The sequence below is a fragment of the Cherax quadricarinatus genome, chromosome 5, assembly GCF_038502225.1.
Source record: "Cherax quadricarinatus isolate ZL_2023a chromosome 5, ASM3850222v1, whole genome shotgun sequence".
Taxonomy (NCBI): domain Eukaryota; kingdom Metazoa; phylum Arthropoda; class Malacostraca; order Decapoda; family Parastacidae; genus Cherax; species Cherax quadricarinatus.
The window spans coordinates 47,393,769-47,411,698 of NC_091296.1; positions in this window are offsets into that span (position 1 = coordinate 47,393,769).

The following is a 17,930-nucleotide window of genomic DNA, read 5'->3' on the forward strand; positions in this document are numbered from 1 at the left end:
GCTGTGCGTGTGTTGGGAGTTAGGACTTTTGATGTGGGGTTTTCTGATCATAGGACGGTTATGGCAGATCTTGATTGGGAAGGTATGGTTAGGATACAATCGGGTTTTTGGAAATTAAATGCAAGACTCGTGAGGAGTGAGGAGGTGAGTATGGCTTTTAGGGAATGGTGGCAAACTTTTTGGGATTCTAGAGAGGTGGAGTCGTGTCTTAGAATGGTGGGAAAGGCACGCTAAGCCGGGTATAGCAGGTTTTTATAAAAGGAAGGGAAGGGAAGAGGCAGGGTGGAGGTATGGGTTGCAAAATTATTTTGAATATCAGCTAAATGGGCGTTATGAGGAAGGGAAGTGGGGGCGGCAGTACGGAAACATGGTGCAACTCAAGGACAGGTTGGCAGAGTTACTTAATGATAGATTTGATGCGGTACGTGTAAGGGCGGGAATGGAGGCTGTGCTGTGGGGTGATAAACCTTCGGGAAGTGTTTTGCTAGGTTTTAGGGTAAGGCAGAGGGATTCGACTATTTTAAACTTGGAGGTAAGTGAGGATATAGGTGGTTATCATAAGGGACAGGTACTGAATACTACAGAAGGCATGAGCAATTATGCTGATTTCTGGTTCCAAAAGAAGTGGGGGAAGGGGGAGGAGGGCGATGCTATTGAGGAGGTGTGGGGGGGGAGAGGTTTAGGGTCATGTGGAGAGGAGGGCATGGGGATGGGAGGTGAGATTAGCATGGGGGAAGTTGAGGAGGCTGTGTTCAACATGAGTACTGGCAAGGCACCGGGTATAGATGGGATATCAAATGATTTTTATAGAATTCAGTGAGAGCACATTGAGTACTGTCTGGTGAGGGTCATGAATTGTATGCTACGGGAGGGATAGTTAGGACAGACTCAGCGAACGGGTGTAGTCGTATTAGTACGCAAAAAGCAAGAGGGAAGAGTATTGAGTGAGTATAAAACTATTTCGCTAATGTGTGCCGACTACAAGATTTTCGCTTAGATACTGGGCAATAGGATGAAGTTGTTAGGTGGAGTTATTCATAAGGGGCAGATGGGTATTCCGGGCAGAAGCATGAGAGATGGGCATGGCCGCATTAGGGATTTTTTGGAGGGTTGCAACGGGGGAAGGCTTCTGGGCATTGATTGGGAAAATGCATACGACTGTGTGGATAGAAACTTTCTGAGGGCTAGTTTGTTGCATCTCGGTTTTGGCATGGGAGTGGTGAGGTGGGTTGATACAATGTATTCATCTGCAATGGTGCGAGTACAAATTAATGGCAGGTTGGGAAGGCCTGTAAGGATGGAGAGGGGTTTGAGACAGGGGTGTCCCCTGTCTCAAATATTGTTTGCGTGTATGCAGCATCCATTTTATGGGCTCGTTGAGGGGAGGGGGATTTTTAAATGGGGAGAAGGATGGGAGTATAGATGTGGTGGGGTATGTGGATGATACCACTGTTCTGATAGCCGGAGTGGAGGGATTGCGTACGGTGGAAAGTGTTGGAGCTTTTCGGGAGGGCATCTGGCATGGGGGTGAACAGAGCAAAATCAAGTTTGCTGGAGGTGGGTGCCTGGGTGGGGGGGGGGCTTGGGGTTGGAGTTTGGGTGGGAAGTAGTGGCTAGGCTAAACATTTGTGGAGTTCTATACATGACAGATGCGCGGGAGGCTAGGCAGGTGAATTCGGAGGTGGTGGTGGAGAAGACAGTAAAAAGGTTAAGGAGTTTACGGGCGGGGGACGTAACCTTTCAACAGCGGGCGATTTATAGTAAAGTGTGGAGTATGGCTGTGGTGTATCCACTGCGGACTCCAGACGTACATGAGATTCAGAGGAGGGCATTACGTTACGTTTGGGGTTTCGGGAGGGCATGGCTAAGCAAGGTGGTGGTGATGTCGAATATACGCAGAGGAGGAGTAGGCCTTTTAGCGTTGGGGCCGAGAGTAAAGGCCTTATATGTGAAACAGAGGTTCGTTAGGGAGGGGGGGGAAAGAGGGGTTAGAGTGGGGAAAGTGATGGAGGACGTGCGGAGATGGTGGAGCGGAAAAGAATTAATTGAATGCGAGGATATGCTGAGGTTATTGTTATTGATTAGGGAGGTGGAAAAACTTAGGGTGGGGCGTTTGGTGACGATGAGCAGAAGGCCGGAAATCATAGATGGGGTATCGGTTTATCCCTTGTATGATTGGGGTATGAGATGGAATGACTTTCGTAAGCTTAAGTTAATGCCGAGAGTACGGGAGTTTGTATATAGATTTATAATGGGGATTTTAGCATCGAAAGCTGTTTTGTGTTCAATGGGATTGGTGAGGGAACAGACCTGCGATCACTGTGGAGAACAGAAAACAGCTTTTCATGAGGTTTATTTCTGTGAAGAGTTGAGGGAGGTAAGGGTGTGGTTAGCGAAGGTTTTTAGGTTGATGGGTGGGGGTAATGTAGAAACCCTGAGAGCCTTAACATTAGAAGTACGCGGGGTCTCCAGAGAAGTGAAAAGGGTGATTATGTATGTAGTGGTGGATTTTCTGTATATTTCCTGGGGGATGAGGGACACGGGAAGGGGAAGAATTAGGATTAGGGCAATTGCGGCGGGCATATATAGAACAGTTTGCAGAAACAAACTTATTTACTGGGGACAGTGGAGGGCACGTTTTACAGAGACCTACTGTAAACTTACGGTCAATGGCCTCATTCAGTTGGCGAGCTAATTATACGTAAAGGACTGGTTTCCTTTATAAGCGGGTTGCCATTAGTTTTTCGGAGGGAGAGTGTATGAGGTAAAGGACTTGCGAAGGAATGTGAGGGTCGGGAAGGTATGTACTGCGTGGTGCTGTGTTGACATATAAGTTTTGTGTGCAAGATTTTGATTAGCCCAAGATTTGTATAAATTAGGTCCTTGTGATTAAAAGGGAGTTATAGAAGTCACTGTCCATGTTAGTCTACCAGTTTTTGCAAAGATAATTTTTCTGGTATGTATTTTCGCAGTATTTATTGCAGTTTTGTAGGGAATTTCTTTCCTCTTAGATGGCTTTTATATTTGTTTTTACATAATTTGTTTTCCATCACTTTTGTAATGTTATTAAGTTTCGTTGCTGATGCAACGTATGCTGTAAAAATCTTGCAGTTGTTGATGCTTTATACGCTTATGCAATTTTGTGTAATGCTTATTTTTGTTATAGAGTAATGTTTTCGGATAATTACCAGACTTTGTTCTTAAGTTAAATCTCATAATCAGTTGCATGTATATATAAAGTTACAAAAATTTATGTTTGATCACTGCTGTGATCAATACGTGTGCGAATGATGTGGGTGTATTTATAGATGAGTTTTCATGGGGGGGGTCCCCCCTCCATCAGTTTTGTGTGTGTGTCAGATATATTATCATTTTCTATAATGTGTGTCAGTGCATGGTGTGTATGTATTTTGCGTGTTTCAAAATTTTTTCTCTTGCACTTGTGATACAATTCTTCGTAATCTTGTCCAGATCCTGTATTATTGTGGTATTTAATATTTTATACTACCTTGTAATTTATGATGTTTTAAATAAAATATAAAAAAAAAAATTAGCGTGGAAACGGAAGCTCTCCTCAGATTCAATGTAGACTTGCAGTTTTTTAAAGAAGTACAACTAACGCTCGATTACACTAATAAGCATTCGTTATATATCGATATCCATTTAAAGTTTATAGCTTAAAAAAATTATTTTAAAATCGAATTGGTGGTTCATTTGTCATACAGCTTTACACATGCCACATTATGATTGGGAGGGTATTCAAGTTGGACGAAAGAAATGAGTCAAGTACTGTTCTTCTGATAACAAGCTCCTTCACCAGCATTATGGCGCCTCGCCTGAGGGACAGCTTGGTACAATAAGAGAATGTTTACGTTCAGGAGAATAACCCTCTAACACTGGAAGTATCACAGACCCGTAACAATATTGTCTAAATAACTGAATGCCAATTTAGAATATGTATTTAGGTACCAAGGTAGTTTTAAAAAATATTACCTAGAAATTAAGAGCAAATTGGAATCATAAAGGGCAGGCCACTGGAATTTATATACATTTTTAGTTGGAAAAAGACGAAAACCGCAATTATTGGAGAGATAAGATTAGTGTGAGCTCCGATTTTTTTTAATTAAATCGTTTAGTAGAAAAATAAACATATGAAAATTATTTTAATTATTAATAATATAAAATTTAGTGGACAATTTCAAACTTACTTAGTTGATAAGGTAAAGTTTGAGAAAAATGATTGTGATTTCACTGTGGAAAAATGTCAAGTAGAGAAGTTTATTGGCGAATAATAACCTCAAAAAAGATCTATTCAAGAGTTGTAAGGAAAATGAGAGCAAGGAGAGGAAGGGATAAGAAGTGAGGAAGGTGAGAAAAAAAAAAGGAAAAGAAAAAGCAAAGAAAGCATGAACTAGAGCATGCAAATAAAGGCTTTAGGTATTTTAAGATAGGACAAAAATCCTATCTTAAAATACCTAAGGATATTTAAATCGTCATATTAAAGTAAAAAATCTCAGAACTGAATGAATTTTGAAAAATAATCCAGAAAAAGGGTGAAGAACATGCATGTTAGGGGAAACATTTTAACCTACCTCTCTGTTAAAATAGTAACGTTGGAAAAAATGCAAGGATAACCGATAAAAAAAAGAAGTCGGCATTAAATATAATAATTCTTAAATATTTGCCAAAAAACAAGAAGTATCGTAAATTAATATGGAACTGGCCAAATCCTGTGTATATTACACAGAAGAGTGGAACAATGAGACTCAGTCACAATCTAGGTTTTGAAAAACAGATTATACATGTCTCTACCATAGACCCTCTTCAAGGGGGGCTCCTTGGCGTGATGAAGAGGCTCTTGGTGTAAGGAATTAGACCTGTTAGTCTCCTTCCTCAGACTGAACCTAATAACCCCCAATCCCCCTTTCCATATCCCATCCTCCTCATCCTCCCTTTTTCCTTTCCTCCTCCTCACCCAACGTCCCTTCCTTATTTCCTTCCTCTTTTTGGCCTTCGAGATTCTTCCCACAGGACTACTGGTTCCTAGGTAGGGGTAAGGGTACCCGGGCCAATCCCATTCCATTGAGGTTCTTGGCGGTGGTGTAGTTTGCCGTGGAATCTGGATCGCCTGGGGATATCCCTTTCCCTCTCCGGTCTTCCAGGGGGTGGTTTGGGTGTCTTTCGGGCGAAGGGCGTATCTCTGGAGACCGCCTTTCGGATTCCAGGGGTGGTGGCCAAAGGAGGTATGCTTTGTGGTGGATATCCGGCCGCCCTCTCTTTTGTCCACCGAGGTAGCTCGGCAGATGTGAAGTTGTAATAAAGTTGGTAGAATTACCGACAATATGTAAAGTAAAAGGACACAAGTGCAACTAATGTGACATTTATTGTGGCAACGCTGATGGGTTCGTATGTAGATTGATCATTCAAAAGGTCCATCATTTTAGTGTTGTAGTCACTGGTGTTGAGTATGACGACTCCACCTCCTTTGTCGGCGGTGGTGACGATAATGTTGGGGTCGTTGGCGAGGTCCTTAAGGGCAGTGATGTATCTTCTAGGAAGATTAGAAGAAGGTTCACATAAAGCTGCAGTGAGAAGGCCCTGTATATAACCCTTCTGGAAGTTGCTGTCACTGTGTTTATGGTTCCTGGTAACAAGATTGAGTTGATAGTTAGGTTTGCGTATGTTGGTGGTAAATTTGAGTCCCAGACTCAGTGCTTGTTTCTCGTAGTCGGTTAAGGTGCGTGACGATAAGTTGTTTATCAGGGATTCGCGTCCCATTTCCTTCCATCGACTGTTAGTGCAGAGGTACTGAAGTTTGCGATTGAGTTTGATCTTCTGTTGGAGGTTAGCTGTGGTGACTCAAACTCAATCGCAAACTTCAGTACCTCTGCACTAACAGTCGATGGAAGGAAATGGGACGCGAATCCCTGATAAACAACTTATCGTCACGCACCTTAACCGACTACGAGAAACAAGCACTGAGTCTGGGACTCAAATTTACCACCAACATACGCAAACCTAACTATCAACTCAATCTTGTTACCAGTAACCATAAACACAGTGACAGCAACTTCCAGAAGGGTTATATACAGGGCCTTCTCACTGCAGCTTTATGTGAACCTTCTTCTAATCTTCCTAGAAGATACATCACTGCCCTTAAGGACCTCGCCAACGACCCCAACATTATCGTCACCACCGCCGACAAAGGAGGTGGAGTCGTCATACTCAACACCAGTGACTACAACACTAAAATGATGGACCTTTTGAATGATCAATCTACATACGAACCCATCAGCACTCAGCAGTGGGAGACGCTCACCAAAGACTTTCTATACAAAACCAGACAAATACTCAAACGCACTAGAGAAGGGAAGAGACTTCTGTACTTGTTACCAAGCAACCCTAAACCAGCACACATGTATGGTTTACCCAAGACCCATAAACACAATATTCCTCTCAGACCAATCACGTCAGAAATAGGCAGTGCTCCACACAAACTAGCCGGAGTTCTTGCCAAACATCTTTCCTGCCTTCTGGAGACCATCAGCCCCGCTCATCTTAAACACTCAGGCGACCTTCTCAACCGCATCCGTAACCTCTCCATCCGTAACAAGAAACTAAGCAGTTTGGATGTGACTTCCCTCTTCACCAAAGTACCTACCAAAAAAGCCATCGAGGTTCTACGACGTAAAGTCAATCAGGACCTTAATCTTCCTCTACCTCCCGGAGATTTTGTTGACTTGATTGAACTCTGTGTTAATTTCAACTGTTTTTCTTTCAATAACAAGCTCTACAAACAAACCTACGGCATGGGAATGGGGTCCCCCATAAGTGCCGTCCTAGCCAACTTATACATGGAACACCTAGAGTCCGAACACTTCGCCAACATCATCCCTTCAAGCGTCACTTGGTTACGTTACGTGGACGATGTCCTCGTAATAACTCCAAAACGTTTTGATATATGGGATCTTCAGGCAAGGCTCAACGCAGTTGAACCAGCGATCCAGTTCACACTAGAAGAAGAGTCCAATGACAAGCTACCTTTCCTCGACGTCCTCATTCACAAAGTAGACAACAACCTAAGATTTCAAGTTTATCGGAAACCCACCAATAAAAATTATCTCACACACTTCTATTCCAGTCAAGATACCAAGACCAAAAGAGGCATCATCATCGGGTTTTTCCTAAGAGCATACCGAATTTGTAGTCCTGAGTTTCTTGACGAGGAATGTACATACATTCACCAAACATTCACTGAGTTACATTTTCCTTCTTTTTTCATCAAAGACTGCAAGAAAAGAGCTCTTCAGATCATTAATTCTCCAGCATCAACACCGCTCCCAACAAAGTTATAATTCTTTCCAACAGCCAGGTTGCACTAAACGTCTCAAAAGTACTTTCACAAGCTAACACCAGAGTCGCCATCGCTTCTAGCACTTCAATAAAGGATCTACCCAGGACAAAACCCAAGCACCACGAACCAGTCAATGCAGGAGTTTACATTATACCCTGTGGAAGCTGTGACAAGATCTACGTAGGTGAAACAGCAAGAAACCTCGACACCCGCCTCAATGAACACATTTACGCATGTAGGAACGACAACTTAAACAACGCCTGTGTACAACACCGAAATTCCACCTATCATCTCATGAATTTCAGAGACGCCCAATTAGTGATCAAAGAAACTAATTTCCGCAGACGCAAGTGCCTTGAATCAGCACTGATCGCTATTTCGAATACAATTAAACAAAACAATGGCAGCTTCACCATCTCCGAAGTCTTAGCAAGAATCCTCCTGAAAACAGTAAACCCTGCCATCACATAGTCTCTCCTGTTATACTACACAAAGCACATTACAGAGAGTGAACACTGAAAAAAACCTGCCTCTTTCCAGTCTATATTTGTCCAACCTATTTTTATGTTACCCAAGTAATAGCTTTTATATCCTTTTACTCATGTACGAATTAATTGCTCTACCATATTGTATTATTTTTGTTACTACTGCTACTACTACTACTACTACTACTACCACCACTAGTGAACATCGAAATGGTACCTCACTAGTATTGCACCTCACTCAGAGCCTTTATATACCCTCTGTGTCCATGTATTGTTTGTAATGGCTTGATAAAGCTCCTGGAGAGCGAGACGTTGCCACAATAAATGTCACATTAGTTGCACTTGTGTCCTTTTACTTTACAGATGTGAAGTTGCTATCCTGGATTGCTGGTTTACTGGCATGAAGGGTGGGGTATGGCACGGGTTCCATGCTGCATCTGCGCTACTTGCGGTGTTGAGGTCCTCTTGGGCGCGGAGGGTGATTTCCGGCCCTTTCATTCCTCCTAGGAACTATTCCTCCCCGTTCCCCCTTTTTTTTTTATTCTTTTTTTTTTTGTATTTTCTTCTTTCTTCTTTTTTCTTAAAAACAAAAAGAAAGAAGTAACCTAACCATGGAAGCCCTAGTCCATGAACCTGCTACCCCAGGCCCCTTACTGGTACCGCACCCCATTCTGACCCTGCCTCGTTTTTTGACCACTCTTTGGACACTCCTGATGTCCCTGTACCTCTTGCTGGTGCTGTTTCATCACCAGCTTCAGGTACCGGGGTCTCGACTGACTCCTTCAATTTGTCTGACCGCTGCCCTCCTTTAACTATGCTTCCAGCCTCTCCCTCTATGGTGCGGCAATTTTCGAATCGCCCCACGTCGGACCAACTCTGGTCCCACTTCTAAATGCTAACGATAATTTCCTGATGTTACTTTGTTACCTTCCCGTTCTACTCGCTAAAGACCGATGTCATGCACTCCCTCTCCACGCTCAGTTTCAGACCTCACAATGGACTAAATTCTTTACTTTATGACCGACTTCTTCTATTGCCTATCTTTCCGACCATAGTATTGGCAAAGCACTCCTACACCATGTTAGTGGAGATATTTCCTTTCATGCTCACAAGAGCGGTATGTGTATCGTCACTGTCCAGAATGCTACCCCAAGCTCATGATCTTTCTCTCCTTTCACATATCGATACTATTTATATCACTATTGAAAAATGTCATTCCCTCAATTCTAGTAGTGGTACTGTCATTCTGGCCGATACCATAGTCCAACAGAATTTCCAGACATGTGGCAATTACATTCTTGAACAGCTGGAACTCCAGGATCTCCCAATCCTAAAAGTAGACACTTATGTCCTTCCTGCCCACGGGCAGAGATGATACCCTTGAAATGTGGCTCAATTAACTTTCAACAGCCGTGAAACCCCATCCTCTGTTTATGTAGCTGGACATCGGTTGCAAGTTCGAAAGGCGATCCCTACACCGCATCAGTGTAGAAATTGCTGGCGATTTGGTCACCCAGCAAAATATTGCAGATCTATAGCCGAATGCCCAGTCTGTGGTGCCGATGACCATACTAATATGTCTTGCAGTCAACCACCCTCTTGCCTTAATTGTCATGAGGCTCACCCTTCATACTCTCGCCGTTGCCAGGTCTACTTAAATGAACGTGAAATCCATTGTCTCAAAGAGGCAGAAGGCCTCCCTTATGCTATGGCAGTTTCTCATCTCTGCCTCCAAGGGAGACTGCCCCGTGTTTCTTATTCTCGTGTTTCCAAACGTCCCCCCCACTTCTGGGGTCCCATCTTCTGCAGCCTCCTCTGTGGTTACCCCTCCCATAGCCACTCCTGTATCTAATTCTTTTGCTGCCCTGGGCTCAGACGTCCCTACAACAACACCTCAGTCTGTTCTCACATCTTCGCGTCCTTCCTCACAAGCCCCAGTATCGACAAAACCTAGTACGACACCTTTTACCAATCGCCCCTTTACTTCTAAGAAGTCCAAAAAATCCCCATTGCTCAAATCTTCTTTGCCCCCTCCTTCCCTTCTTCCACCTCCGCATTTTACCTTTCCAGTCTCTGTGCCTAGTTCTTCTCCTCTCACTGGCTGTATTACAAGTGTGGAGGTTCACCCTTCTCGTCGTACTGTGCCTTCCACCCCTGTCCCCTCCCAAGTTTCACCCTCTTCTGCCTCTTCAGGTTTCTGCCTCTTCTGTCCCCTCCCACACTTCTTCTCCAGTCCCCTACAGTCTTTCGTCCCCATCCCCCCCGTACTTTGGTACAGTCCATTACTGTCCCAATCTTTACTTACCCTCCTCCTTCTACCTCCAATATTGTCTCCCATACGTCTTTGAATTCAGAAACACTTGAAGCCATTTCAGAATATATTGCAGAGACTAAACCTTCAATGGACACTGATCCACCTCCTGTTCCTTCTCCTCCCTCCCCTCCATCTCCACAACTTTCTTCACAACGCTCCATTCCTTCACTGCTTAAACATCTTCAAATGCCACAGCACATAGACTTTTCTAACCCCGTCTAGTCCATAGTTGCCCTGACCTGTGGATCCCTAGTATTTTCCCTTTGCCAATCATGGCCTATTTACTGTGGAATATCCGCGGCCTCAGGGGTAATTGGGGTGAGCTTCAGATGCTGCTTTCCCGGTTTTCTCCTGTTAGTGTTTGCTTACAAGAACCAAAATTACACTCATCTGTTTTCCAACCAATCTCGAGCTATAATTTATTGTATTCTTCGGATCCTTTTTCTGATGGAACCTTTAATGAAAGTGCCCTTCTTCTACGCAATGATATTCCGTACCGTCCACTGTTTGTTCATACCTCGCTGCATTACACTGCAGCCCGTATCCACTTGAATAAGTGGTTTACAGTATGTTTTTTATATCTCTATCCTCAAGCATTATATATCCCAGATTTTGCCTTTCTTATTTCATCCTTACCACCACCAATTCTGTTACCTGGCGATTTTAATACCAACCATTTCCTCTGGGAGGGTCTCATTGTGGCATTCAGTTGGAGGCTTTTCTCGCCTTTCACTCCCTCCATGTTTTAAATATGGGTACTCTCACCCATTTTGATCCTCGTACTCATACTCTCTCTTGCATCGATCTATCGGTCTGCTCTTTCTCCACTGCACTAGACTTCGCCTGGTCTGTTCTACCGGACTTACATGACAGCGATCATTTTCCAATTATTCTTACTTCTCCTTCACATTCACCACCTTTCCGTAGCCCTTACTGGCAATATGATCGAGCAAATTGGGACCTTTATTCGCAACTCACTGCTTTTAGTGAGGTTCCTTCTCCATCCTCCATTGATGAGCTCCTACACCTCTTCTCGACGTCAGTTTTAACTGCAGCTTCTCATTCTATACCCCAAACCTCAGGCAGGCATTCTCAGAAGTGTGTGCCTTGGTGGTCTCCTGCTTGTGCTCGTGCAGTACGTTTGAAACGCACTGCGTGGGGCAGGTACCAGTACAATAGAACCGATGACAGACTTCTTGATTTTAAGCAGAAGCGTGCGGTCGCTCGCCGTGTCATCCGTGAAGCTAAACGCACTTGCTGGCGAGATTGTTTCAACCATCACCTCTGCTTCCTCTATGAGTGCAGTCTGGAAAAAAGTGAGGAAATTGAGTGATAAATACTCTCCTGACCCGGCTCCTGTTCTACGGGTCGCCGGTGTTGATATAGCAAACACTCTTGACGTTGCCATTGAAATTGGAACTCATCTGGTCCGTACTTCCCGGGGGCTCCATCTATGCCCGTCGTTTCTTTCCTTAAAGGTTGCCAGAGAGTTAGTACCCTTGGACTTTTCTTCTCTCAGAGAAGAACAGTATAATGTGCCTTATACACTTCGGGAACTGGAGGCAACACTCTCAGCTTGCCGATCATCGGCAGCTGGGCCTGACGATATTCATATTCAGATGTTACAACATTTACATCAGTCAGCCCTTACAGTCCTCTTACACCTCTTCAATCTTATTTGGTCACAAGGAGTTCTTCCCCAGCTGTGGAAATCTGCCATTGTTCTCCCTTTCAGCATGCCGGGTACTACGGGACATGATGCCTACCACTATCGTCCCATTGCTCTTACTAGTGCAGTTTGCGAAGTGATAGAACGTCTGGTAAATCGACGTTTAATGTGGTATTTAGAGACACACAACAGTCTCTCCACTAGTCAATATGGCTTTCGTAAGGGCCGATCTGCCATAGACCCCTTACTACGCTTGGAAACGTATGCTCGTAATGCCTTTGCGAATAACCACTCGGTTATTGCCATATTTTTTGACATTGAGAAGGCATATGACACAACTTGGAGGTATAATATTTTGGCCCAAGCCCACTCCTTAGGCCTCCGAGGCAATCTACCATCCTTCCTTAAGAACTTTTTAACTGACAGACATTTCCGTGTTCGAGTTAATAATGTGCTCTCCTCGGACTTTGTCCAATCTGAAGGTGTCCCTCAGGGATGTGTTCTGAGCACATTACTTTTTGTCCTTGCTATAAATGATTTGGCCTCTGTTCTTCCATCCAATATTTGGTCATCACTCTATGTTGATGACTTCGCTATTGATTGTGCAGGCGCTGACTGTCACCTCATTACAGTTTCTCTCCAGCATGCGGTCGACCGTGTTTCCAATTGGGCCACCATGCATGGGTTTAAATTTTCCTGTAGCAAAACTCGCCAAATTACTTTCACTAGATGTTCTGTCATCTCCGATCATCCTTTGTACCTCTATGGATCCCGTATCCCTGAACCCGATACAGTCAGGTTTCTAGGCCTTCTCTTTGACAGTAGGTTATCCTGGAAACCTCACATTACCTCTCTGAAGGCAACTTGTCACAGCCGGCTGAACCTTCTTAATTAAAACCCTTGCTCATCTTTCATGGGGAGGTAATCGTCGAACTCTCCTTAGCCTACATTCAGCCCTCATTTTATCGAAACTCGATTAAGGTGACCAGATCTATTCAACGGCCTCTCCTGCTACTCTCTCTAGCCTTAACCCCCATCCATCACCGAGGATTACGTTTATGCCTTGGTGCTTTTCGCTCTACCCCTGTTGAGAGCCTCTATGCAGAAGCGAATGTTCCATCCTAGTCTGATCGCCGTGATGCCCATTGCCTTCGCTACTATGTGCGCTCTCACGATCTCCTCAACCCTTCCATTTATAGAATGGTCACCGATATTAGTAGACATTCTTTATTTGTTCGCCGCCCCTTCTTGCTCCGTCCCTTCTCTCATCGCCTACATTCGCTCTTGTCTTCCCTTCAGTTACCACCTCTATATGTTCATGTAGCATCTCACTTTCCCTACTTCCCTGGGAAGTTCCAGCTGTTCGAGTTTGTTCTTTCTCACTCTCTTGCTCGAAAGCCCAACTGCCTACGGTAGCTTCCTGCTCTCTTTTTCTTGACCACTTCCACTCTCATTCTCATGCCATCGCAGTGTACACAGATGGCTCTAAGTCTTCTGGCGGCGCCGGATTCGCAGCAGTGTTTCCGGACAGCGTCGTACGAGGGCATTTACTATCTTTGGCTAGCATTTTTACTGCTGAATTGTATGCCATTCTTACAGCACTTATTCGTATTGCATCTATGCCTGTGTCATCATTTGTGGTTGTCTCCGACTCCCTTAGTGCTCTACAGGCAATAGGGAAATTTGATTCACCTCGCCCCCTAGTTCTCCGTATCCAACTTTGGCTATGCCATATCTCTACCAAGCATAAAGATATTGTTTTTTGTTGGGTCCCTGGTCATGTTGACGTACAGGGCAATGAACAGGCAGACACTGCTGCGCGGTCAGCAGTACATGACCTACCAGTTTCATATAGAGGTGTTCCATTTCCAGACTATTTTGCTGTAATAGCTACCCACCTTCACACCCGTTGGCAACAACGTTGATCAACTCGACTCGGTAACAAACTTCATTCTATTAAACCGAGTATAGGTTACTGGCCGTCTTCTTGTCATCAGTGCCGAGGTTGGGAGACTACTTTCTCCCGCCTTCGCATTGGCCATACTCGTCTTACTCATGGGTATCTCATGGAGAGGCACCCTGTTCCTCTCTGTGAGAAGTGTCAAGTTCCAGTATCGATTAGTCACATTTTGTTAGACTGCCCTCTCTATCAATGAGCACGCAGAATTTACCTCCAACGTCGTCTCCGCTCTACTACTCTCTTTTTACCTTCCCTTCTTGCTGATGGACCCTCCTTTAATCCTGACCCCATTGACTTCTTGATTTACTCCACAAACTCTGATGATGATACCTTTCGCACTCCCCTCAGCCCTTTCTACCTCAATCTTTTGCTGCCCTCTACCCTTTCACTATCCACTGCCCCGCTGTTCTCCGTAACCTACTACTCGTCCTTCTCCCTTTTGCCACATGATACCCTCGCTTCCTTCCTGCCCTGCAGCGCTGTATAGCCCTTGTGGTTTAGCGCTTCTTTCGGATAATAATAATAATAATAATAATCTACCTTAGATACCACCCCTTGGGGTCACCCATAAAACGTAATAGAGACAGAAAACAAAACACATCCATAAGAAGACTACAATTGCGTTAAACTGATGGTCACTATCAAAAGGCGTATTATATGTCTGTTTACAGTTTGCTTAAAATCATGAAATGATGAATAATAAATAAGAAGGAATTGAAAACGATCAAGAGGCATTATGATAAATTTACATGCAGCAGTTTTATACAAAATTTGACACTAATTAAGCTAAAATGTATTTCGAAGGCTGCGTGATCCGAGAAAGATACCCCCGTATACCATAAGGCGAACCGCCTCTACCACGGTGCACACAGAATAAATAGAGCAGGATTGTGCTGGAATACTAATGAAAGAAATTATAAAAAATATGTATTCATATACGTATTTATTTATGCATTGCATATATGTATATAAATAATTGGGTGTAGAATTTATATAAGAAATTCTCCTGTACGCCTCTAGGAAATTCCATAAAAGCTGACGTATAATAAAATTATAATATTTATAAGGTCAGTTGGGTTTTCAGCGTGATGTTTAAAGGATAGTATAAATATGTTAATAAAATTAGCGAAGTCGACGCTACAAATCCAACTACAATAATACATTTCTCCAGGTTAGTAAGACATAATGATGTTGAAAGTTTGAAGCCTATCAGAAGAAACTTTATGTAATTAACTCGTAGGAAAAACATCTTCGAATTGGCTGTGTAGTATTGTCCAGTGTTGAAAATTTTAACCCGGTTCAGTTAGAGGTTTTAGAGTTAAAAAATTAAAATATTAGAGGAACAAAAGGAAATTTTTGCTGAGAATGTAATGAAAATTGGAAAGACCTCCGAGAAGGATCATTGTCCTCCATTGATTTATTAATGTTATGGAAACGGGTATTTTAAAGCGTTTGTTTTATTTCTCATTTATATTCTCTCTATAATTTTCTGCAATTCTGCTAGGAAAATATATTCTACCTAATTTTCTTAAGAAAGCCCAAGTTCATAAACGTTAAAAAACTAGGAACTGGCACACACACAGCGCAAAACCAATAGAAATGTATATTCAATTAATATACAAGCGATCAGAATAAGGATTTCGAACAAAAATTTACTTAACCCGTAAACGGTCCAAGCAGATCTACGGTCACATGTGTAGTGCTACAAAAGTAGATCTACGTTTGTTTTACATATTTTCAAATATAACAAAAAAAAGTAGATCAAAGTTTTTTTTACACATTTTCGAATGTAAAAAACAAAAAGATCTACTTTTTTTTTACATACTTTCAAATGTTGAAAAAACGTATATATACGTTTGGACCGTTTACGGGTTAATAGACTGGGCAAATTAAAATCTACACAGTTCAAAGTGATCACAAAGCTTTGTTTTAATAAATCCTATCAATGGTCATAGTCTGAAAGAGATTAAAAAAAAAGACATTCTTCAGTAACTTATCTTATTCCAACAAATCCATTTTTGTTTAAATTTCGATAAAAATGTTAATTGCACATAAACTGACTAAATTTGTAGGGGCATCAATTGGTCTTTTAGGAAGTATAATCGTTAATATTTTGAAGTTGATCCTCAAGGCCCTCTAAGTTTTTAGTAATGTCAATGAATAACACTGTTAATAAAATTGTGGTTTATGCAACCCAAAAACAGCGATCAGGAACTCTGACCAGTCCTTAAAATTTAATTTGATCAAAAAAGGCATTCTCCAAATTTGGTCAAATCTTGTAATTATTGTACTATGTTGACACTTTCCTTGCACACAGATTTAACAAAATGGGTTCCGTTCTGTCTGTATGATGCATCAGCCATTAATCATTGAAACGGTTTACAAAAGTTAGACCGAAATTTATTTAACTTAATTTAAAAAATCACACTATTTTATACGTAAACTTGACAAATGGGGACGAAGTTGATTTTCACTTTCAGGCCTCGTCGAATTACTAGGCACCATTTTCTTGAACGTTTGAAGCTATTCCACGGAGAGTTTTAGAAGTTATCAGAGCCGTTCTAGGATGTTGGGAATGGGTGCAAAATCTTTCGTTATAATTGTTCGAAAATTCGTGTCCTGGTTACCATTCCCCAGCGTTGAAAATTTAAAGTCAATCGGACGCTTACTTCCCGAGTTATGAGCGAAATAAATGACAAAAAATGAAAGAAAAAAAATTCTGTGAATCGCATAAAAAATAATGCTATCCTATAAATATAAAAAATAAACAAAATAACTCATAGATCTATAATTAAGTAGACTGGATAGAAGTTATAACTGAAGTATTATATTTTTATGGTTTAAATAAACGTTAAGTAGATGAATGACTTTGATAAATTAAATGGTTTGATAAATTCACTGACTGGCGAAACGTCTTGACAGTATTGATACTGTGGAGACGTGCGTTATGCATCTCTAAGTGAAGTGATCTTACTAAACTTACTAATACAAATGCGACATCTAAGTGAAGATATCCACTTTAGCATCTACCCTGAGTCTGGTTTCGTAGCAGTTTCTCAGATTGCATTTTAGCCCACTTATCCCATACATCACGAGGCTTCTCATTAGCACTTTCTGAAATTCAACTGGATGAATACAAACCTTTCAAATAAAAGTTGAGATTTCTAATAACAGAGATGCTTAGGTGGTAATAATTACAGTTAATGTAGTTAGAATAATTAATGAGGTAAACTTCTACACAACTCTTGAAGTATAACTTAGTACACTTATATATTATAGTTATTCGTGCAAATAATCATATGGTGCTATGGCCACATATGATAAAATACTGAACGCTGATAAAATACTGGTACGTTGCTGTGATGAGATGTACTTATAAGTACAAGAGTAATATTGTGTAAGAGTGTATGTTTAAGTGCTCGGTATGTGATGAAATTGACTCGATTTACACATAGAATGTGACTGACAACAAGTCCCTGAATAATCTAACTTCTGGATCATCTAGGCAATCAAACAGCTTTCTTGAACAATATGACGACCCATTAGCAGTAATGCTCGAAGCAGCAGAGAACATCACAGCATCAGGAACGGAATCAAAGAGACCAAAACCGACTCTAATTGCAGAAATATGTTATTTGTAATTATTCAGGCTTGTTGAGAATTTCTGGACATGGCATATTCTTGAAGAACACTTCCAGGTAGCAATCACAGAGCACAACAAGTGAGTGTGAGTTTCAGATTGTCAGGAATGTTTACCAGAGATAATTTATTTCACAGTGCTCTTACTGTACCAGATATTCCACATTTCAAAAATACCAGAACCATCAATAAAAGTGCCGATAGTATTTTCTAATATTTTACAAGTAGTTCCCCAGACCGTACAATAAATCGATCATGACAATGTAACAACATTATTATTTGCTGAACAGCATGGTGGAGACCAAATTCTAATATCACAGCACACATTGAATCTGATTCCCTAATAGCTGTTATTACACACACACACACACACACACACACACACACACACACACACACACAACTCTGGTGTGAATTGTGGGACCCATTGCCTTGGAGAAGTGGATAAAAAGGCTTCAAGGAAGAATATCTGCATTTCTTCTTGGAGCCTTTTGAATAATATATATATA